At 47.0% G+C, this 22457-nt stretch overlaps 11 non-coding genes across 11 annotated transcripts; all 11 read left to right on the top strand.

The window, feature by feature from the left end:
• The first annotated feature begins 2648 nt into the window (after positions 1 to 2648).
• Positions 2649 to 2720, top strand: trnap-cgg (transfer RNA proline (anticodon CGG)). Its single transcript has one exon. It is a non-coding gene; the product is annotated as a tRNA-Pro (tRNA).
• Positions 2721 to 4744: 2024 nt separating this feature from the next.
• trnap-ugg (transfer RNA proline (anticodon UGG)) lies at positions 4745 to 4816 on the top strand. Its single transcript has one exon. It is a non-coding gene; the product is annotated as a tRNA-Pro (tRNA).
• A 7425-nt stretch (positions 4817 to 12241) lies between these two features.
• On the top strand, positions 12242 to 12313 carry trnap-cgg (transfer RNA proline (anticodon CGG)). Its single transcript has one exon. It is a non-coding gene; the product is annotated as a tRNA-Pro (tRNA).
• Positions 12314 to 14446: 2133 nt separating this feature from the next.
• On the top strand, positions 14447 to 14518 carry trnap-cgg (transfer RNA proline (anticodon CGG)). Its single transcript has one exon. It is a non-coding gene; the product is annotated as a tRNA-Pro (tRNA).
• Positions 14519 to 16532: 2014 nt separating this feature from the next.
• trnap-ugg (transfer RNA proline (anticodon UGG)) lies at positions 16533 to 16604 on the top strand. The gene has a single exon. It is a non-coding gene; the product is annotated as a tRNA-Pro (tRNA).
• A 674-nt stretch (positions 16605 to 17278) lies between these two features.
• trnap-cgg (transfer RNA proline (anticodon CGG)) lies at positions 17279 to 17350 on the top strand. The gene has a single exon. It is a non-coding gene; the product is annotated as a tRNA-Pro (tRNA).
• A 941-nt stretch (positions 17351 to 18291) lies between these two features.
• Positions 18292 to 18363, top strand: trnap-ugg (transfer RNA proline (anticodon UGG)). Its single transcript has one exon. It is a non-coding gene; the product is annotated as a tRNA-Pro (tRNA).
• Positions 18364 to 19412: 1049 nt separating this feature from the next.
• On the top strand, positions 19413 to 19484 carry trnap-ugg (transfer RNA proline (anticodon UGG)). Its single transcript has one exon. It is a non-coding gene; the product is annotated as a tRNA-Pro (tRNA).
• Positions 19485 to 20812: 1328 nt separating this feature from the next.
• Positions 20813 to 20884, top strand: trnap-ugg (transfer RNA proline (anticodon UGG)). The gene has a single exon. It is a non-coding gene; the product is annotated as a tRNA-Pro (tRNA).
• A 601-nt stretch (positions 20885 to 21485) lies between these two features.
• Positions 21486 to 21557, top strand: trnap-agg (transfer RNA proline (anticodon AGG)). Its single transcript has one exon. It is a non-coding gene; the product is annotated as a tRNA-Pro (tRNA).
• A 743-nt stretch (positions 21558 to 22300) lies between these two features.
• trnap-cgg (transfer RNA proline (anticodon CGG)) lies at positions 22301 to 22372 on the top strand. The gene has a single exon. It is a non-coding gene; the product is annotated as a tRNA-Pro (tRNA).
• Positions 22373 to 22457: the final 85 nt, after the last annotated feature.

Below are 22457 nucleotides of genomic sequence, written 5' to 3'. Positions count from 1 at the left end.
CTGTCTGCTATAAAAGCTTGGGATTTCAACCACCATTTCAATGAAAGCTCACATCATTTTTAAACCGAGAGCGCCATCTATGAAGCTTCGAAAACGACTGTTTCATGAAGCCTCACCAGCACATCGCTACTTACAAACTCACTCACACAACACTAAATCGCCATTGACCAGCGATCTCTGGAAGACGACACGCATCATCCAAAACATCGTACGATGTTTTTACCTAACCTTGGAGGAAGGTTCCCACATGAGTGTGCAGGAGATGGTGTGAGGCTGTGCTCATGCAACATGGTGTTAACAAGAGATTCAATTAAACTTTACGTCATTTCTAAACCACAAACGCCATCTAGTGGCCTCTGAAAATGAGGACACTGTTTCATCCACCCTGCACTACTGTTTCACGATACCTCATTTACCCATCGCATCCTTTCATCCTTTTTTTGTGGGCAGACATGCTGGATGGTTCTCTTGAAAAGACCAAGCCCCATTTTACACTTGGTACAACACCGTCAGACAAACCAAGAGTTTCCCATCCGGCGGCCAGATGGATAAGTGAGATGACTCACTCCAGGAAACGCCTGCGCTCCTTGGATGATGCAGATCCTCGGCCTTGGAAACACGCTCCATGAGGCTCTCTCTGTTCGTCAGCTTCTCAGAAGGTCACAGGAAGCGTCGCCTCAAATGACAGTGTTAACTGGAGTTAACATTCTAAAGTACTGTGCATGTTTTGCCGTTCTTGTGAGGACCAAGTCCTGACAAACCACCAAGCCGACATGTTTAGAGGGTTCAAATGTTTCAGTCTGGTTCAGAGTCCTGGTTCAGGCGAGCCATGTGTTTTGGATGGTTAAGTGAAGGGGGAGAGGCTGGGGAAAGGGTGATGGCAATGAGAAGTCCTGACAAAAATAACAAGAATTGTAGTTCAGTGTCAAAAACAGGATGACATCGATCCCTGGTCCTCAGAACCGTATTCCCCCTGACAATGAAGAGCTGCATCCTTTCAGCTTCTTCTCCTGTCACCGCAGCCGAGGCCTTGTATCAGACGGCCACCTCACTTCCTGGCACCTCACGCCAAAGGTGCTGCACATGATGCGGGAGGAGGAGCAGCAGATTGGGACGGAGGCGTCACGTGTCTGCAGAGACCTCAGTCCAGGCAGAAATCTTCACCTCAGCAGATGGTTGCTGGAACAGATCATTCAAATGTGTTCCGTTTGGCTCTTTCATTTTCGGCCCACGTGCCCATCAGAGTCTTCGCTCGCTTCACTGTGAAGAACTGGGGCAGATTTCCAGTCAGGTTTTTATTTTTAAAATTTTTATTTTATTCAGTATCAAACTGAAACACAAAAGGCAATAAAATATTAGATTTAATGCCTTTTATTCATAAAATTGTGATTTTCTTTTTTGTTGTCAAACGGACAAGACAGGGTGGAATTTGAATATCATCAAGCTACACGTTGCCCCAAGAACTTTGATCTCGTCACTTATGAAACCAAAAATAAAATGTGTCATTGCGGTGTAACTGGAAATGTTTTCTACGTGCCAGAAAGACTGGAATGGTTTTCTTTTCAGCAGCTTATTTTGAGGACTGTCAGCCCTGTGATGGGTTGGTGAGGCATCATGAAACAGTGCAGGGTTGATGAAACTGTGTCCTCATTTTCAGAGGCCACTAGATGGCGCTCTTGGTTTAGAAATGATGTGAGGTTTCATTGAGTTGTTCAAGTCCAAACATTGTAGAGCAGACAGCGCCACCTGGTGAAAACCAGGACAGTGTGTCATGAAACCTCTTCTACCCTTCTGTACTGTGTCATGAAACCTCATCTATCATTCACTACTGTGTCATGAAACCTCTTCTACTCTTCAGTACTGCGTCATGAAACCTGGTCTACCATCCCAACTGGCAGGATGTGACCTCAAGGTGCAGCCCTCCTCCAAGTGTGGCACCTTGAGGGCTTTGTTTCTGGCCGCTCCACTCTGAACTCACTGATCAAACCCCTGTTAATGTGCTATCAAGACATAACAGAGGGAAGTGAGCGCTGATGAGGCTCAGGGGAACAGTGAACAGTTTTGCAGCTAATGTGCGTCACACGTAATGGTCCTGTTTATGTTAGCGTCCAACACCACGGAGAGTTTTAACCACTGGCAGCCGTCCACGTCTCTGTCGCAGCAAAGCCTCCAGAAAATATTCCCTGTTGACTTCGAAATGGCTTTTTATCATAACTGCCTCCATGTCTCAGGGAGTTCATGTACATATTTACTCAAGTTGCACATTTGCTGGCGCGTAATGGTTAGCATGTCATCGGCTTCACGCAGTCATGAGGCGCTGTGGTGGCGCGCAGGGAAACGATTATCGCCATGCAGCGTCTTTAAAAGCCTCACAATCACATCTTTCAATATCAATTCATTTCATGACGTCGGCAACACTTCGCTTGTTGGTGCGGAGGAGATGTCTCCTGATTTGGTCGTTGTTTAGAAATGATCTCGACTTTCCGACCCACGTATCACATGTTTTCCTCTTTATTTGTTCGCTCATTTCTACGTTGCCCATGGCGTCAGGTATTAAGCACCAGCTCCCACCATTGTCATGGCGACTTCTTTATCTCTGCATCCTGTAGCTTCCCCTGTCCACTTGGATCCCTGTCGTTCGCAGACACGGCTCGTTGGTCTAGGGGTATGATTCTCGCTTCGGGTGCAAGAGGTCCCGGGTTCAAATCCCGGACGAGCCCTGAATCTTGTGTTTTAGTCAAATGCTTCTACGACCTACAGCATTTCAAATGACAACACTGCAAGCTTGCTGGTTTGTGGTGAGTGAAGGGCAGATGAGGCTTCATGACTCAGCACTGAAGGGTGGGTGAGGTTTCATGAAACAGTGTCCTGATTTTCAGAGCCCTACAGATGCTGTAAAATGTTTGGTCGTGATCAACTAATTCACTGAAACCTCACACCACATCTAATCAGACACTGTTTCATGATGCCTCATCTGCCCATCAGTAGCATTCACACATATCACCCAGGTATTAAAGCGTAGTTGGGTGATGCAGCTAAAAACATCCTAGATGTTTTCAGGGAGTTTCTCTGAGGCCTCAGTTTGGCTCCCTTTAGACCTGGTTCATTGAAGACCACTAACTCTTGCTGGAAAGGCAGTGAACTTTGTAGCAACCAGACTGAGGATCACTTTCTCCAAATCTGAGACCTTGGTTTTTCCCAGGTAAAGGGTGAAGTAGGTTTCAAAGTTTCAGTGGGAATAAGTTCAACGCTTCAAAACAAGTAAAGCCCCACAACTGACAGCAATATTTCCCAGCAGAACACATTCCCCCAGCGAGGTAGGGAAGGTAATGAGGTCACCCCCCTGCACCCAGCAGGCTGTGATCACTCACTGTACGCTACGCCACTCAACTCCAGGCTGGATTCTCACTGATGCTTTGAGCAGGCTAAACATTTTAGTTATTCCCGATCACTGTCAAACCCGGTTGTCTGATGTGTTACTTTGGCTCCAGAGGTCTTCATAAAAGAGCAGCATGTTTCATGGCAGAAAAACAAGGATAAAATATGCAAACTGTGTTTGAGGTTCGGTGATGAATCGCTGGCAATAAATTCCCTGCACATTACAGGATAAAATGAAAGAGATTTGTATGGAAATGCGGGCGTGGCGACGGCAGCAGGTGCTGGTAAATGGGCGCATCATAATATTACGCCTTCTGCTGCCTCCGCGCAATATCGCGCGAGGATGTTTACGATTCGGCTTTGAGCAACTAAATCTTTCCCAATCGCTGTTTAATGTTGCTCACTCACCTCGCTGGGATCCGCCTGGACAGGGAGAGCGGCGCCGCAGCAGGCGGCGGCCAGCCGCTGTGATCCGCCTGCAGCGCAGAGGAAGACTGTTCCGACCATCGACGCCACACTGAGCCTATTTTAGCAAACGCTCCAGATGTTGTTAGTGTCGATGCGAGTCGAGACAAAACAACATCACAAGTCTGTCTTTCATCTGTTCTTTTGTCGAGTCGTGTTGCAGGGGCGCGCTCTTATTACCTGCCTGTTGGCGACAAGCTTCAGCGGACAGAGGGAGGAACTGTTCATGTGTAAGTGTGACAGTCATGTTAGAATGCTCACATGATGATGGACCAAAACTAAAATGCAGTCATTTGCTCTGTCTCCGGCAGAAGCTCCAATGGTTCTTCCTTATTATCGGCTTCTTCTCTGGCCACGCATCAGTGGAGATTCTTCACGCTGTGCTGTCAATCAAAGCCAGCAGCCAATCGGAGTGGGGAGCTCTTGTGACAGACAAGTCATTTCAGCGGCTTTCAGCAGGAGATTGGATGCACGCAGAGCACGACAGTTGGATTCTATGGGGAAGTCCTGGCATTGCTCGCAGAAGGAAACGCCGTTCTTCGCCTCCCAGCGACAACATTAAGGGGCTTTTAGAACTGAGAGGGATTTTAAAGTCTTGGAGCCTGGTGCTGCAGCAGGGCTCGAGACGCGAGAGGCGTTTTGGTTTGCTGTGGGATCTAGTTGTGATGGCTGGGTGTGTTTTCAGCAGAGTGTGTGCGCGGCCTCTCTGAGCTCTGAGTGTCGCTGGGTGGAGGCAGTGATGTGGTGAGGGGCGTTTGAGGGATGAAAGGAAGCCACTCATGTTGATTCCTTCTTTGTCGCTTAAAGGTGACCACAAGCAATGAAACAAGTTCATTCACCACCTGCTGTCGTCAAGCCAACCCATCCAGATCCATGAGGTTTCATGACACACTGCTGTCGTGGCTCGTTGGTCTAGGGGTATGATTCTCGCTTTGGGTGCGAGAGGTCCCGGGTTCAAATCCCGGACGAGCCCGCTGTTTTAGTCAAAGGCTTCTATGACCAACATGATTTCAAATGACAACTCCGGGAGCTTGCGAAGTGAAGGGTTAATGAGGTTTCGGTGTCGTAATAGGACGCAAAAGTCCACTTTCCCAACATCAATCTATTACGCCATGGGAGGGCAATAAATTAAACTGTGCGACCGTGTGAACCGATACACATAAAAAATTATGAATGAAATTCATACCGTCACTTCTGGACGATAAGACGCTGATTTTTTCTCGCGGTCTGAGCCCTGCGGCTTACATAACAGTGCAGATAATATATGGATTTTTACATTCTGAAGTCAATTTTTTTTCCCCTAAAGAACTCAAAATGCGCTGTTTTCGCTTTCATGTGAATAAAAGATGGGAGACGCTGTCAGACAAAGTGAGTTCGGCTAAAAAGTCCGACATGAGCACCATCGAGTCAGATTCTGGCCGCGGACTTGATCCCGACTGGAGAGCTGCACCTTGTCTGTGGTGAGAGCAGCGTGGACCAATCAAGACGCTCCGTATTACGCAGCTTATTTCCTCACTCTCCATGCTGGACCCCGTTTTCAAAACTAGTTTTGAAAAGCGTTTTCAAGCCAGTTCACCACTGACCTGTCCAGAGAGCAGACAGCACCACTGCACCTGTGGCTTATATACTATTGAGGCTTATATGAACCTATAAGTGTCATGATTCCGTTTTTATATTGTCCCTTGAGTCCTGTTTTGTTCCTGTTCCTGTGGCACACGGCTGGAGCCAGTCAACCCCTGATCACCTGAGTACAAGAGCACCTGGACTCCATCAACGTGTGCCAGATCGTCTCCTCTTTTTCTCATGGTAAATTGGCTCTCCTCGTTCGTTCTCTTGTTCTGTGCGCTAGCTAGCTTGTTTTGATGACTTTGTCTGCAACCCTGGTGCCTGAGTTAGAGTTTAGTTTCTTCCTCTGTTTCTGTGTGTTTCCTGGTTTATTCTGTGATTTTACTTTCTCTGTTCATTGTGCTTTTGTCTCTGTTTCCAGATTTGAGTTGGTTTGATTCTCCCGGTTAGGTGACGCTTTCTGTTGTGGTTTTCTTGTTTTTTAATGATTAAACTATTATTTCTGACTCGCTCCTGCCTCCTGTGACTTTCACCACTGCACTTGGGTCCCACTCCTCGTCTTGAGCCGAAACAATAAGACCTATTTTCCTTCTTAAATTTAGTGGTTGCGGCTAATATTCCGGTGTGCTCCATAGTCCAGAAATGACGGTCAATAGAATGTTTTTGACCTCAAAAAAATGTAAATCAGTGACAGCAATATAAACACAACACAGACACAAATATTGTAATTTATTTTAATATTTTATAAGACAAACAAATTCAATACATTCAATACATCTGAATGTTTCCCTCATTGACTCTTGGCCTGCATCATTTTGAAATATTCATGTAATGCTCTGGATAAGTCATGGTTCACCAGAAGGCTGTGCTTGGCCTGCCGTTGAGCTTCATCTCAATAAGCCTCCCCACACACCAACAGTTCAAAGGTCGGCGTATTGTCTCCTGCAGGGGTCGATTGCGCCGACACTCGCTGCCTCTCCAGGCTCAGCGTGGAGCCGCGGTGATACATTTTAGATGGCGCCTCCCGCAGCGAGGTTGATATGGGCACCTCCATCTCTGCGGAAGGGTCAGAGCCTCACGCTCTGCTGTCCCTCCCTCTCCTCATCCACCTCCGTTCAGGCCGGTTATTGACATTTGAATTGATTTTTCAAATATTGCTCTCAAATTGGCAGAGAGCGTGAACTGCACTGGTGTGTGAGTCAATAAAGGAGCACGGCCCATGATGGAATCTGGGCTCCCGTGCCCAAGGTTGCATAGGAAATCACAAGAAATGGTGGTTAGAGGCTACCTCTTCTCTAATGTGTCCGATGTTTCCTCACCTCTCCAGTGACCCGTGCGCAAACAGATAGCAATTGGGATTCACATTAGCAAACATTCACATTTTTAGTTTGTTTTTTCAGCTGAAAAATGGTTCAGTTGTAAGTGAAGAAAGCAACATTAAATAGTTTCTGCCATCCACTTCCTGTGTGACCCTTTCTTTCATGCTTCTGCAGCCCAGGTTCCCCACCGATCTGACGCAAGCCATGAGTTGGTATGTGGCGCTGGTGAAACCACTCTGCAACAGCTCCTTCTCCTCTCCAGCAGTCGCACAGCAAAGACCCCTCCACAGTCTTGTTCACTGTTTGTTTCCCACTGACCACATCACCTTCTGCCTGAGACTGATTCCATTCACGCAGCATCCCATCATGGTGTGTCTGTCGGTGGATTTACACGTGCGCGCTTCCACTGGTTAGAAACATTGAATGGAGACAGGCCAAAGAAAACACGTGCACCAGTAGCTTTGAGAGCAAGTCCTCTGCCGCGATGACTTTCCCACTTCCCTCGGTGCAGAAACACGGACTGCGTCCTCTGGCCACTCATTTCCGTCTAATCTCACACACAGCGCCATCAGCAGGATTTTATGCCGCCCACAGCAACTTCTCACTCCGGCGATCGATTATTGATACAGGTACTTCCACCGGCCTAATGATGCACTGCTGTTTTCTGATCCCGCTCCGCTCCAACACTTGTTTTGCTCCAATGTTTACACTTCCTTCCCAGCTCTCGGAGATAGGCGAATCAGACTGGACAGCTTGATGTAAAGTTCTGCTTCAGCTGGTTCCTCGTGTCCAACAGAAGAGCGTCGATACATCAACAGGTTCCACACTCCAACTGTACAGTAATCATAATAACAATCGGAGGAAGAACAAGACGGAGGTTAGGTCAGAACTGGGGCTACAGACATTGAGATAAGTAAACAGCAGGAGGTTTAGGAAGACTCCCCACTGCACCACCACCACAGTTGACCCACCTACCTCTACAGTCAATAAGAACAAACACTCATAAGTTCAAATTAAACATATAAATGCAACATTTCTGTCACGACACAAAAACACCACAGTCATTACTACAGTAGTTTTTGCCAACATATTTTGAAGAAGTATGTTTTTTTGTTGTGGTTGTTCTGTGTAAGGTACATTTTAACTGACACCTTAAAAAATAATAAGAATATCAATCCTCCCAATCTTATCCTCTTGTAAATGACCCAAACATTAACGAAACATTAATAATGTAAATTATAATTATTATGGCACATAGAAGCACATGATGAGACAAACGCAAATATTCCATATTAGTGTAAATGACAATGGAGATATTGACAACTAATAAAGTCACTTTTTAACTTCCAAACTGCAAGAACACTGTATCTAAATGATAAATGTAGTCAGTGTTTGCTGTGAGTGCTTTACCAGTCATGTGACTCTTTCGAACCTCCTTCACCTCACAGTGAACTTCACTGCTTCAGTGAGAACTTGCTGCAAGTTACTGACATTGGCCTTGTTCCACTGGCATTTGGCTTTCTTCTCACAGCCCACACGTTGCACATTTGGACGTGTCTCCCACCCAGAGGTCACCCACAGATGAAATTGTCTGAGCTGACATTCACTTGAAAGAAAGCTATGCCTGGCCTTTACACCCCCCTCCCTCTCTTCAATCCTCACATCGCCCTGTGAGGAACACACTTTCCTGGTGGCCCCAACATCTGCTCTGGAGGGGAGCTCTCTTTCTGGAATAAACCTCACTTACTCATGCAAGTTTGCAATGTAAAGCACTTGTTGTTGAAATGGTGTTGGCGTTTAAGAAAGTCTTCATCATCAAGGCAACAGTTGAGACAGAATGAGGTTCCACTGAAATGGTTGTTCAAATCCAAAGATTTTAGAGAAGAGACTTTGACATCAACATACAGCATGACTTGCAACAAATTGTTATTTAGCACCTTGTGAGTAAGAATGTGTTGCTAAAAAACATTAGTTTCTTCCACAGCATTTCCTGTCGCTTCAGCTTTGTTATTAACGCGTTGCACCTCAAGGTTGTGAATTTGTGTCTGTCCGACTATAAATGATGATTGTATTGATACAATTGTGTGCAGAAGACACACAACGGCAGAGGTATGCACTGTCCCAGTGCCTTTCCAGTTTATATTCTAGTTCTCAGATTGCATGCAGCCCTTCTTTGACACGGTGGGTGTGGCCATCGGACTTTCTCATCAACGGCTTACTTATGTTAGCAAAAGTAGTTGGCGACTTTCACCGAGAGAAGCCACCAGAACCTCAAATTGATATGTCTTACCCAAGCAATACGAAGGGCTACTTTTTCGCTAGTTTTTACTGATTGTCCATTGAATATTGTGTCATTTTTATGGTCTGTGACATTATCATACTATTCATGACTTGCCCTGCTCTTTCGGTGTCAAAAACACGGATCCGTCTGTGCCGGCGGGTTTGGGTCGGCGCTGTCTGCTGTTAGTTTCCGCTCGGCTAAGCAAGCCTCCTGGGATTTGAATGAATTTGACGACTCTATTTTGGCCAATAGAATGTTTTGAAACCATACATGAAAAATAAATACTCCCGCATGTGTGGACCTGTTTGGGGGGTTATTAGCCAATGAGTGATGCTAACAGCGTGGAGACAAAAAGTGTCTCAGATCCTAGAATCTACGTGGAATCAATACTCAGCAGTGTAATTGCTGAGCTTCCATCAAAGCTCCTCTCCCTGAAACAGAGCTCTGTGAAGATCTGAGGGAGTCTGTGTTCCCGCCGCTAATCTGCTTCTACGTATCAAACAAAAAGAGGCGGCTTGTTTACACAACATCGGCAGATTTAGGACCTAAAAGCTCATCGGTGTGAGAAAATAAGAGTTGCTCTTCAGTGCAGCGCATCTTTCTGTGACTCATGTGGCATTCATTTCGAATGTGAAAGGAAACTCAGCACAAAACACGGCGCGCATTCTGCATTTGTCCAATCCATAGGTGGCCCAGGTCGCGCACCTCTTTGTCAGTGCACATGTACGTTGGCAGAGTGACAATGCCAAGAACACACCGCAACGCACGCACTTGGTTTTCAAGGCCACAGAGGCGAGAGAGGCCAGAAAAACAGCTTCTGTTTTCTTCAGACCTTGAAATGCACCCATTGTGTTTAATCTTCTTTCACAATGCTGCGGACAGACAAGTCTGTCAATGCGGAAGTGAAGATTAAATACACAAACAGATTTCATTTCTGTCCAATACAATGTGACTTCAGTTATATCCATAAACATAACTGGTGATGACTGGCAGCGGTGCCGTCTGCGCCGTAGAAAGGCTTAAAAATGCGCGAGGAAACTTGTTTGGAAAATGGGCTGCGGCATGGAGACTGACTCATGAAACTGGAATCCACAAACTCTCATACCTTTTATTCACATTAAAGCACTCACAGCATCTGACTGACAGTGAGTTTATGTGGTAGACTTAAACCAATGTTCACACGAACCAGGTCGTCGGGTCCCCCATCCCCAACTGCCACCTAGTCCTCTTTACACCCGACCCCTATGACTCCCTCTGCGGGTGATGGGTCTGCAGGAGGGACGGCCCATGTCGTCTTTTCGGGCGAGGCCCGACCGGGCCCCAAGGGCAGAGGCGCTCGCGTTCGAGCCCCAACCCCAGGCCTGGCTCCAGGGTGGAGCCCCAGCTGCGCCATGCCGGCCGACGTCACAGTCCCTGTTCTTATTATTTTCATAAGGGCTTCTGAACCGGACCGTGGTGGTGAAGAGGGAGCTGAGTCACAAGACGAAGCTCTGGATTTACAGATCGATCTACGTTCCCACTCGCACCTATGGTCACGAGGTTTGGGTCATGACCGAAAGGATGAGATGGCGGATTCAAGCGGCTGAGATGAGTTTCCTCCGCAGGGTGGCTGGGCGCACCCTTAGAGATAGGGTGAGGAGTTGGGTCATCCGGGAGGAGCTCGGGGTGGAGCCGCTGCTCCTCCACATGGAGAGGTACCAGCTGAGGTGGCTCGGGCATCTGATCCGGATGCCCCCTGGACGCCTCCCTGGGGAGGTGTTCTGGGCATGTCCTACTGGGAGGAGACCCCAGAGTAGACCCAGGACTCGCTGGAGAGATGATGTCTCCGCTCTGGCCTGGGAACGCCTCGGGAGGTTTGTGCGGATCAGGAAGTTTGGGCTTCCTTGCTCCGAATGCTGCCTCCGCAACCCGACTCTGGATAAGCGGCAGAAGAAGGTGAAGGTGACTTAAACCAATAATGTGGCGTGGCAACATGCAGTTAACCTTTGACCCAACACTATGTGGTTCACTTTTGTTGAGATTTTCCTCCCTGACAGAACAGAACTTTCCCCTCACATCATCAACTCTTCCGCACACTTCAGTTGCAAATGTCATGAGGTGTTGTGTGGTTGAACCGCACCTGTCCAACTGAGTCTCGTGTTTGCAGCTCAGCTTCGCCTCCTTTTCTCACAGCTTCCGCCTGCCGTGAGCAAACTACGGCATTTCGTGCTTGACAAAATCTGCGAAGATGATGTTTTCTCACGGAGGTGTAAGAAGCCATGTTTGTGTTCGGTCCTGTCAAGTGATTAGAATCGAGCTGTCAGCTGTTGTTTGGAAAACGCTGATAATTGGACGACGTGTCAAGAGCCAACCAGAGGCTCTACTTTGTCTCTTAGCCTCCATTATTCATTCCCCCTCACCATCAATCATGTGGCTGGGTGAGATGTGCTCGTGCCTGCAGAGGTTTAGCAGCTCCAGGAGGTGAGCAACGCTGTTTTCTCATCAACCGCTGTCAAAAATAGAGCGGGTGGGATGGATTCTCTTTGTGCAGCTCATGTACTTGTTTTACTTTGTTCCGCTGATCTGGCTGTTAATAAAAGGCTGTGTTTGTGTCGGTGGTTATTCATTGTAACACAAAAGCAGATAAACGTCTGACCTGTCTTTTGGAGATGGGCTTCGTCAACTGTCCCGGCAAAACCCTCCAGACCATCTGCTGGAGAGCGACAGCATTGGTTTGAGGATGGAGCAGGATTGTCCTGGAGAAGAGAAGGACAAATGTCAGGGTTTTTTTTGCAGGAAAGAGCAAAGTAATGAACCCTCTGTCAGCTCTTTCCATTCTTGGTGTTTCGTGATCCAACCTTCCGACAGACATGAAGGGAGCAGTGAGCCGCTTGGCTTACCTGCTGTGGTGAGCTGGAAAGAATGAGTTTTGGCAATTTTCCGAGCGAGATCAAGCTCTCCTCACGGGAGGAAAACAGTGAGCGACAATCCTCGGTCTTGAGAGAGTCGGAGAAGCGAGCGTGCTCTCAGAGTAGGATATTGACATGAGATGAGTCAAACAGGAGACCACACGCCTGTTTAAGAGAGACTCAGCATATTTCACTCAATTTTCATGGATCAATTGTAATAGATGGATGCTGGATGGATGGATGGGTGACAGACAGACAGACAGACAGAGAGATAGATGATGGATGAATGGATGGCTACAGATAGATAGATTGGAAACTTGTACTATAGGTTTGTTACTAGCAGTGGCTCGTTGGTCTAGGGGTATGATTCTCGCTTCGGGTGCGAGAGGTCCCGGGTTCAAATCCCGGACGAGCCCTTGTTTAATCTACCACGCACTTTCCAGATAATGCCGGCACATCACTATGATACGTTTCAAGAAACAGTATTGTGAGGTCTATTTTCAGAGAACTCATCCCCTCAGTGGGTCGGGTCACGGGGTCTCATTCTCGCTTTGGGTGCGAGAGTTCCTGGATGAGCCCTTGAACTCGCTTACTCATTGTGTTTTTCTTTCTTTTTACAGTACTTGCTGTCTGTAGCTTTCAGTTAAAGGCTCAATGTGTTTCAGTTGTAAAGCCTGTGCATCAACATGCACTGCACTAGATACCACCTGATGTTTCATGCCACAGGAGGGAGAATGGCAGTCTCTTGTCATGGTGCCGGGGCCCAGACCCAGAAGATGCTCTGATGTGCAGGACTACAAAGATCAAGGGCCGAGCCTCCGAACCCACCTCCAATATGCTGGAGCGGTGAGAGAACAGTACGGTTCCCACCACAGTCCTGCGTTGAACCCACGCTGTCCTTTGATGAATGCTCAGTCTTGCAGAGTGATTCACAGCGACGATTGTAAATTTTTAAAGTTCAAAGTTGGCCCCCACTTTCCAGCAAGGCCTTAGCGTCAACACAATGACTATGCCATATGGCCACCATAGATAAATAAGGAAAGGGATGATGAATAAATAAGGAGTGTTCCTGAGCGTGAAGGCTAGTGCGCACACAGCTCTCCATCTCTGTGGCATTTCATGGTGGAAACCTCAACTTGGCTTTCGAGTGAGGCCCCATGAGCCACATGTCTATTTCCTGCGCTTCTGGAATGACTTGTTACTCAGCAGGAAGCTGAGCGTTTGCGTCCTGGATGACGACTCGCAGGCCTGCACCTGCACGTTTTCCTTGGCTGCTCCTCGCCCGTGTTCATTATGCACACAATGACAGTCATTACATTACGACCGCGAGAGACTTCATCACTTCTACTCACTGTAAAGCTGCCAACCGCTCTAATCTAATAGTCATGTATAAATTCCTTCTGGCAGCCCAATAAAGCCCAGATGAGTTTCTGGTCCAGGCCAGATCCTGCGGTGGCAGCATGAATGGAGCCTCAGCGGCTCCCGGGCTCCAAAGATGCTGATTCCTGCTCACCCCTCACCCCAGCCCTGATCTGGTTAACACCTCGATTGTCGTAATCCAATTACCATCGCTGATACGCCAGCCGCCGACTTGGGTTCTGTGAAAATGAAAGGGAATCACGTGACTGCCTTTCAACAGACCTGCCAGGTCGCAGCGGAACTCACACGTGTAGAGACTTGAGATGATCGGTCACAATGTAATTCAACACCAGGCCGATGGAATGAGTGAAGGATTGAGCAGGAGGTGAGTCACATCTGGGCGAATGCAGTGGCCCTGAAGAGGACGCCATCGTCACCAACGCAAGTCACTGAACACAATTCCAATTCCAAACAATATATATACATACGTTCAGATCCTGAAGGTTCCAAGCGTCTTTCAGTCGTGGAGTCGTACTTTGTTTCAACGACTGTTTCATCGCGACTCGATCTGGGAGGTCGAAACAGACCTGAAAAAATAACTGTTCCTAATATTTCTGCCATTTTTCCTCTGTTTTGTTTTCCCAGACAGATTATTTTTTTCAAACATGTATTTTATTATTTTCTTTTTTATATATACAACAGAACAAAAAAAATCGTTTTTAATTTATTGTGATACGTTGTGTACAGAGCATGTTACAAACACAATTTCCCTTGGGATTCATAAAGTTTTTTCTGATTCTAATTCTGAAACAGCTCTTACACTCCACATAAAAAACATTCAGGAGCTATGATGGTAATACACCTCCCTGACATTATTCCAAGAACAAAACTAAACAACACACAACAACAGGTTTCGATCACCATATTCCCCCTCAGCCACCCCCCGTTTCTGTCACAGCAGACCAATGATATTATTATTTTCTTGGAAAGTAAAAAAGGGTTTCCAAGTTTTTTCAAACAGTCGTGTTTCATGTAAGTTATTTTGAGCAATGACATAGATATGGACATTCCTGAAGTCACGCACCTATTTGGTGTTCATGAACACATGTAGAACGCACATGTCCACCGACTTTACTGACTGGTTGCTGGGGAGTTGTAGGAACCTTGTACTACAGATTCTTTGCTGCATTGGCTCGTTGGTCTAGGGGTATGATTCTCGCTTCGGGTGCGAGAGGTCCCGGGTTCAAATCCCGGACGAGCCCTTATTTAATCTACTATGAACTTTCTGGGTAATACCAACGTATCACTATATTAGGTTTCATGAAACTGTGTTGTGAGGTCTGTTTTCAGAGGACTCTTGATCCTCAGTGGCTCGTTGGTCTAGGGGTATGATTCTCGCTTAGGGTCGACGAGCCCTTGAGAGTGGTTCAGTTTTAGTTAGATGATGTTCACACATAAAAGCAACTCTGGAGGGATTGATGGCCCAAGGTCTTGTTCCAGACGAGACGGTCCCACCAGTGCCTCGATGAAGTTCTCCGTGAGGAGCCTCAGCTTCTGTGGCTTCTGGCAGTGAGTGGATCATCATCTTCTTCGCCCTGGTGGTGGGTTCTTCTCTCCTCAGCCAGTCCTTCCTTCAACTTGATTTGCTTTGAATCTACTTGAGCACCTATTGCTATCACACTGCACCTACTGTATAATGTTTCTTTCATCTCTGCCTCTTTTTTGTCCCTGTTCTCCCTTTGTTTCTTTTGTGACTACTTCAGTTGACAAGTTCCTGTTGTGGACTTTTAACAAGCTCTCATCTGACATGACTGGTTACCTGTTCTGTTTTGTAATTTGTGATTCCATTTCTGCGACTAGCTCCGCCCCACAACCACGTTTTCCTCCCAAAATGAAAGCCAGTGCTTGTAGCCTGTTCATCTGCAGAGTCGACAGTCAAAGAGGAAAACAAAAAGAGTATGAGTTGATCTAAATGAGGCCGATATTAAGGCTTCTCTGGAGGAAATGAAACTGGATAAGATCTGCACTAAATGAATCTAGTTATAAAGTAAGGCTTCCCACATGTGATATAAGCCATTAAAGGGCTTCATTGTTGATCATGAGAGAGTTTGCAGTGGATCGTGAAACAGTGCGAGAGCAGCAACTGTGTGAAAACACAATCTGAGCTGAATAACACTCATCTGTTCTACCTCTTATTAAAACAGCAGCCTGCAGGCCTGCTCTATATTCATGACATAAACACTACTCATACATTACATCTGCGGAATGGTCCCATCATGTAGCAGCGAGGCAGCCCTCGCACCTGCGGCGCGCCGCCACCTTTATTGATCTGCAGGTAATAAAGCAGCCCAAAACTGCTGCAGGAAATGAGATTTTTATACAAGTGAATATTACATTACCGCAGTGGGCTTCCGACATTTTCTTAAACAAACCCAAGCAAGTATTACTGGAACGTGGAACTCCGTAATAATAAAGAGATAATTATCTCCAGAGAGAAGGTTGTGTTTTTATGAAATTGAAAGTGCATTCAAGGGAGTTGTTCAGTAATTTCACCTCATGTTTTCAGTGAAAAGCAGGGTTCTCTTCAATGTGCCGCTGACTATGATGATCTTATTCTTGCTTCTCTTTGGGTCTGAAGTGTTTCGACTTTTAATGACCTGTCACTCATGAAGTCATTGCACTTGAAGACAGAGGTTGTCACATCCCAGGATCAGAGCACGGTGCCGTGGTGACGCTGCTGTGGCTCATGACTCAGGACTGACCAGGGAAGGGGGGTTTGTGTGGTGTGAAAAACCTTGAACCAAAACATTAAAAAAGTGTGAGAACACACATTTCCAGGCAGTTTTCTTTAGTCCTGGGCTTTGAGTTTTCACCTCACCTAACTGTCCATTGGTTAAAAAAACAGGCATAAACCAACCGACTGTCTTTCTCTGTGCTATGGTCTCACTGTGACTCTAAACCTGGGGGGTCAGACTCAGTCATAGCAAGGGGCCAGATGCCAAACCCAGTCCAAATCACAGGCTGAGTTGGGATCTGAAACGTTCCTGGAACAGTTGGATTTGGTCCCTGGTTCCTTCCTTGCAAATGTCTGCTGGTAGCCATTGAATTCACAGTGTCGTTCCTTGAAGAAAACGTTAGTTCCTACAGTGAGAAAGATGTCAGAAGCTTCTCAGGTTTGCTGTGAATCAGTGTGTGTTTCATCTGTATGTCCAGGCTCCACGTCTCAGCTGCTGTGTACAGACGTGTGTGGAAACCAGAGGAACAGGTTCTCCATGTGGCTCGTTGGTCTAGGGGTATGATTCTCGCTTTGGGTGCGAGAGGTCCCGGGTTCAAATCCCGGACGAGCCCTTGTTGGTCTCCATTCTTTAGTTAAACCTGGCTATTCCTCATTCTCATGTCAGGACAGCTCCAAATAGCAGTTTTGTTGAGTCAAGACCTTCCACAACAGCGTACTCAGAAGCAGCTCCAGCCTCAACTTCCTTCATGGTCATGCGTTTCTCCACACCATAGAAATGCCTGGCAAGTGGGGTATGATTCTGGCTTTGGGTGTCAGAGGTCCCGGGTTCATGTCCCGGATGAGCCCAAAGTGGAGTTCTCTTTTAGTCTGCCAGGTCGGTGGCTTCTCAGAGATGTTCACAAATGTCCACCACTGAACTCGATCATCACCATCCACTCAATTCACCAGCACTCTGAACTAAACTCAGCACAGTACTTTAAAACTATGATCAGGGATGAAAGTCCCTCAGACTCTCCTCGCTGTCTTTGTGTTGATCGTCGCAGAGGTGTGATATGAACCATTGGATTTGGTTTCAGCTGAGGGAATATGGACTGTAGGCCATGAGTTTGATCCCCAAGTGAGCTCCAGTCCAACGACTTTCAGAGTGAGTCCAACCACGGAGGGTTGTGTGGTTCACTCACACTAACCAAGTCAAGGCTGAACGTCTGAGCCTCAGCTCGAGCAACGCTGGGCACTTAGTAAATAAGATTTAGGGAACTTGTACTTCTAACACTCTATTGGCACAGGCTCGTTGGTCTAGGGGTATGATTCTCGCTTCGGGTGCGAGAGGTCCCGGGTTCAAATCCCGGACGAGCCCTCTATGTTCTCGTGTTTTAGTCCAAGACTCCCAATCCGCTATGTCAAATGACAACATTGGAAGCTTGGTGACTTGTCATGAGTGATTTGCTGAGCTTTTATGACTCAGCATTGAAGGGTGGATGAGGTTTCATGAAACAGTGTCCTGGATTTCAGAGCCCACCAGATGGCGCTGTAAAATGTTTAGACTTGAACAGGTTATTCAATGAAACCTTATGTCATTTCTAAACCAAGAGCGCCATCAAGTGGCCTCTGAAAATGAGGACACTGTTTCATCAACCCGACAATACAGTTTCATGATGCCTCATCGACCCATCACTAGTTGCCGACATTCTTGGAGGTGATTTTACAGATGTCCAAGACTGAAGTCTCTCATCGCTGTCATCAGAGTTTCATGTATTATAACATATGATAACAACCTTGGGAGTGAGTCCAGAAGCACTGAAGTCGATCAATACACTTGACTGGAGCAAACCTTCGTGTTTGACTATCAGGAGACATCTGGCAGTTTTCTTTAGTCCTGGGCTTTGAGTTTTCACCTCACCTAACTGTCCATTGGTTAAAAAAACAGGCATAAACCAACCGACTGTCTTTCTCTGTGCTATGGTCTCACTGTGACTCTAAACCTGGGGGGTCAGACTCAGTCATAGCAAGGGGCCAGATGCCAAACCCAGTCCAAATCACAGGCTGAGTTGGGATCGGAAACGTTCATGGAACAGTAGGATTTGGTCCCTGGTTCCTTCTGTGCAAATGTCTGCTGGTAGCCATTGAATTCACAGTGTCGTTCCTTGAAGTAAACGTTGGTTCCTACAGTGGTAAAAATGTCAGAAGCTTCTCAGGTTTGCTGTGAATCAGTGTGTGTTTCATCTGTATGTCCAGGCTCCACGTCTCAGCTGCTGTGTACAGACGTGTGTGGAAACCAGAGGAGCAGGATTTCCATCTGGCTCGTTGGTCTAGGGGTATGATTCTCGCTTTGGGTGCGAGAGGTCCCGGGTTCAAATCCCGGACGAGCCCTTGATGGTCTCCTTCTTTTGGTTAAAACTGGCTATTCCTCATTCTCATGTCAGGACAGCTCCAAATAGCAGTTTTGTTGAGTCAAGACCTTCCACCACACCGTACTCAGAAGCAGCTCCAGCCTCAACTTCCTTCATGGTCATGCGTTTCTCCACACCATAGAAATGCCTGGCAAGTGGGGCATGATTCTGGCTTTGGGTGTCAGAGGTCCTGGGTTCAAATCCCGGATGAGCCCAAAGTGGAGTTCTCTTTTAGTCTGCCAGGTCGGTGGCTTCTCAGAGATGTTCACAAATGTCCACCACTGAACTCGATCATCACCATCCACTCAATTCACCAGCACTCTGAACTAAACTCAGCACAGTACTTTAAAACTATGATCAGGGATGAAAGTCCCTCAGACTCTCCTCGCTGTCTTTGTGTTGATCGTCGCAGAGGTGTGATATGAACCATTGGATTTGGTTTCAGCTGAGGGAATATGGACTGTAGGCCATGAGTTTGATCCCCGACTGGGCTACAGTCCAACGACTTTCAGAGTGAGTCCAACCATGGAGGGTTGTGTGGTTCACTCACACTAACCAAGTCCTTCGTGTTTGACTATCAGGAGACATCTGGCAGTTTTCTTTAGTCCTGGGCTTTGAGTTTTCACCTCACCTAACTGTCCATTGGTTAAAAAAACAGGCATAAACCAACCGACTGTCTTTCTCTGTGCTATGGTCTCACTGTGACTCTAAACCTGGGGGGTCAGACTCAGTCATAGCAAGGGGCCAGATGCCAAACCCAGTCCAAATCACAGGCTGAGTTGGGATCGGAAACGTTCATGGAACAGTTGGATTTGGTCCCTGGTTCCTTCTGTGCAAATGTCTGCTGGTAGCCATTGAATTCACAGTGTCGTTCCTTGAAGTAAACGTTGGTTCCTACAGTGGTAAAAATGTCAGAAGCTTCTCAGGTTTGCTGTGAAGCAGTGTGTGTTTCATCTGTTTGTCCAGGCTCCACGTCTCAGCTGCTGTGTACAGATGTGTGTGGAAACCAGAGGAGCAGGTTTTCCGTGTGGCTCGTTGGTCTAGGGGTATGATTCTCGCTTTGGGTGCGAGAGGTCCCGGGTTCAAATCCCGGACGAGCCCTTGATGGTCTCCCTTCTTTGGTTTAAACTGGCTATTCCTCATTCTCATCGAAGGACAGCTCCAAATAGCAGTTTTGTTGAGTCAAGACCGTCCACCACCGGCGAGTTTGTGGTGATCTCGTGACTCTCGTCTGGTGTGTCCCGGGCCTCACACGTAGACCAGGTCCCGGTCCCACTGAGACACTCTCGTGGAATGTTTGTCTTTTTGCCGCGGGGACCAAATACTTAAAATGAACCACACGGAGGGTTGTGTGGTTCACTCATTCTAACCAAGTCAAGGCTGAATGTCTGAGTCTCAGCTCGAGCAACGCTGGGCACTTAGTAAATAGGATTTATGGAACTTGTACTTCTAACTCTCTAATGGCAACGGCTCGTTGGTCTAGGGGTATGATTCTCGCTTTGGGTGCGAGAGGTCCCGGGTTCGAGCCCTCTATGTTCCAGTGTTTTCGTCCAAGACCCCGAAACCACTATGTCAAATGACAGCATTGGAACCTTGGTGCCTTGTCATGAGTGATTTGCTTGGTTTTATGACTCAGCATTGAAGGGTGGATGAGGTTTCTTGAAACAGTGTCCTGATTTTCAGAGCCCACCAGATGGCGCTGTAAAATGTTTAGACTTGAACAGGTTATTCAATGAAACCTTATGTCATTTCTAAACCAACAGCGCCATCAAGTGGCCTCTGAAAATGAGGACACTGTTTCATCGACCTGACAATACAGTTTCATGATGCCTCATCTCCCCATCACTAGTTGCCGACATGCTTGCAGGTGGTTTTACAGATGTCCAAGACTGAAATCGCTGTCATCAGAGTTTCATGTATTTGTAACATGTATAACATATTATAACAACCTTGGGAGTGAGTCCAGAAGCACTGAAGTCGATCAATACACCTGACTGTAGCAAACCTTCGTGTTTGACTATCAGGAGACATCTGGCAGTTTTCTTTAGTCCTGGGCTTTGAGTTTTCACCTCACCTAACTGTCCATTGGTTAAAAAAACAGGCATAAACCAACCTACTGTCTTTCTCTGTGCTATGGTCTCACTGTGACTCTAAACCTGGGGGGTCAGACTCAGTCATAGTAAGGGGCCAGATGCCAAACCCAGTCCAAATCACAAGCTGAGTTGGGATTTGGTCCCTGGTTCCTTCTGTGCAAATGTGGTACTGGTGTCGTTTCTTCAAGTAAATGTAGGTTCCTACAGTGGGAAAGATGTCAGAAGCTTCTCAGGTTTGCTGTGAATCAGTGTGTGTTTCATCTGTATGTCCAGGCTCAACGTCTCAGCTGCTGTGTACAGACGTGTGTGGAAACCAGAGGAGCAGGTTTTCCATGTGGCTCGTTGGTCTAGGGGTATGATTCTCGCTTTGGGTGCGAGAGGTCCCGGGTTCAAATCCCGGACGAGCCCTTGTTGGTCTCCATTCTTTAGTTAAACCTGGCTATTCCTCATTCTCATGTTGGGACAGCTCCAAATAGCAGTTTTGTTGAGTCAAGACCTTCCACCACACCGTACTCAGAAGCAGCTCCAGCCTCAACTTCCTTCATGGTCATGCGTTTCTCCACACCATAGAAATGCCTGGCAAGTGGGGCATGATTCTGGTTTTGGGTGTCAGAGGTCCAGGTTCAAATCCCGGACGAGCCCTTGTTGGTCTCCATTTTTTGGTTGAAACTGGCTATTCCTCATTCTCATCGAAGGACAGCTCCAAATAGCAGTTTTGTTGAGTCAAGACCGTCCACCACCGGCGAGTTTGTGGCGATCACGTGACTCTCGTCTGGTGTGTCCCGGGCCTCACACGTAGACCAGGTCCCGGTCCCACTGAGACACTCTCGTGGAATGTTTGTCTTTTTGCCGTGTCGACCAAATATTGAAAATGAACCACACGGAGGGTTGAGTGGTTCACTCATACTAACCAAGTCAAGGCTGAAAGTCTGAGTCTCAGCTCGAGCAACGCTGGGCACTTAGTAAATAAGATTTAGGGAACTTGTACTTCTAACACTCTGCCGTCAACGGCTCGTTGGTCTAGGGGTATGATTCTCGCTTAGGGTGCGAGAGGTCCCGGGTTCAAATCCTGAACGAGCCCTTGTTAAGCGCAGTTTTTCAGTCAGACACCACCATTGTTCAATGTCCTGTGCGGTTTCTGAATCCTCCACCAAGAGATCAATGATCAATTCATTGACCATTAAACAAACCAATCCATGTGCTTTCTTCTTGTTTTCATTGATCAAGATGCCACACATTCGAGCAGATCATGAGGATCCAGGTCTTTGTCACAGTTGGGATTTGGTCCCTGGTTCCTTCTGTGCAAATGTCTGCTGGTAGCCATTGAATTCACAGTGTCGTTCCTTGAAGAAAACGTTGGTTCCTACAGTGAGAAAGATGTCAGAAGCTTCTCAGGTTTGCTGTGAATCAGCGTGTGTTTCATTCTCAGAGATGTTCACAAATGTCCTCCACTGAACTCGATCATCACCATCCACTCAATTCACCAGCACTCTGAACTAAACTCAGCACAGTACTTTAAAACTATGATCAGGGATGAAAGTCCCTCAGACTCTCCTCGCTGTCTTTGTGTTGATCGTCGCAGAGGTGTGATATGAACCATTGGATTTGGTTTCAGCTGAGGGAATATGGACTGTAGGTCATGAGTTTGATCCCCAAGTGGGCTACAGTCCAACGACTTTCAGAGTGAGTCCAACCATGGAGGGTTGAGTGGTTGACTCACACTAACCAAGTCAAGCCTGAACGTCTGAGCCTCAGCTCGAGCAACGCTGGGCACTTAGTAAATAAGATTTATGCAACTCTTACTTCTAACTCTCTGATGTCAACGGCTCGTTGGTCTAGGGGTATGATTCTTGCTTCGGGTGCGAGAGGTCCCGGGTTCAAATCCCGGACGAGCCCTCTATGTTCCAGTGTTTTAGTCCAAGACTCCCAATCCACTATGTCAAATGACAGCATTGGAAGCTTGGTGCCTTGTCATGAGTGA

This window comes from Synchiropus splendidus, chromosome 7 (genome assembly GCF_027744825.2).
Source record: "Synchiropus splendidus isolate RoL2022-P1 chromosome 7, RoL_Sspl_1.0, whole genome shotgun sequence".
NCBI classification, from domain to species: domain Eukaryota; kingdom Metazoa; phylum Chordata; class Actinopteri; order Syngnathiformes; family Callionymidae; genus Synchiropus; species Synchiropus splendidus.
The sequence above is the reverse complement of the archived record's forward strand: the minus strand, read 5'-3'. Positions and strand labels throughout refer to the sequence as shown.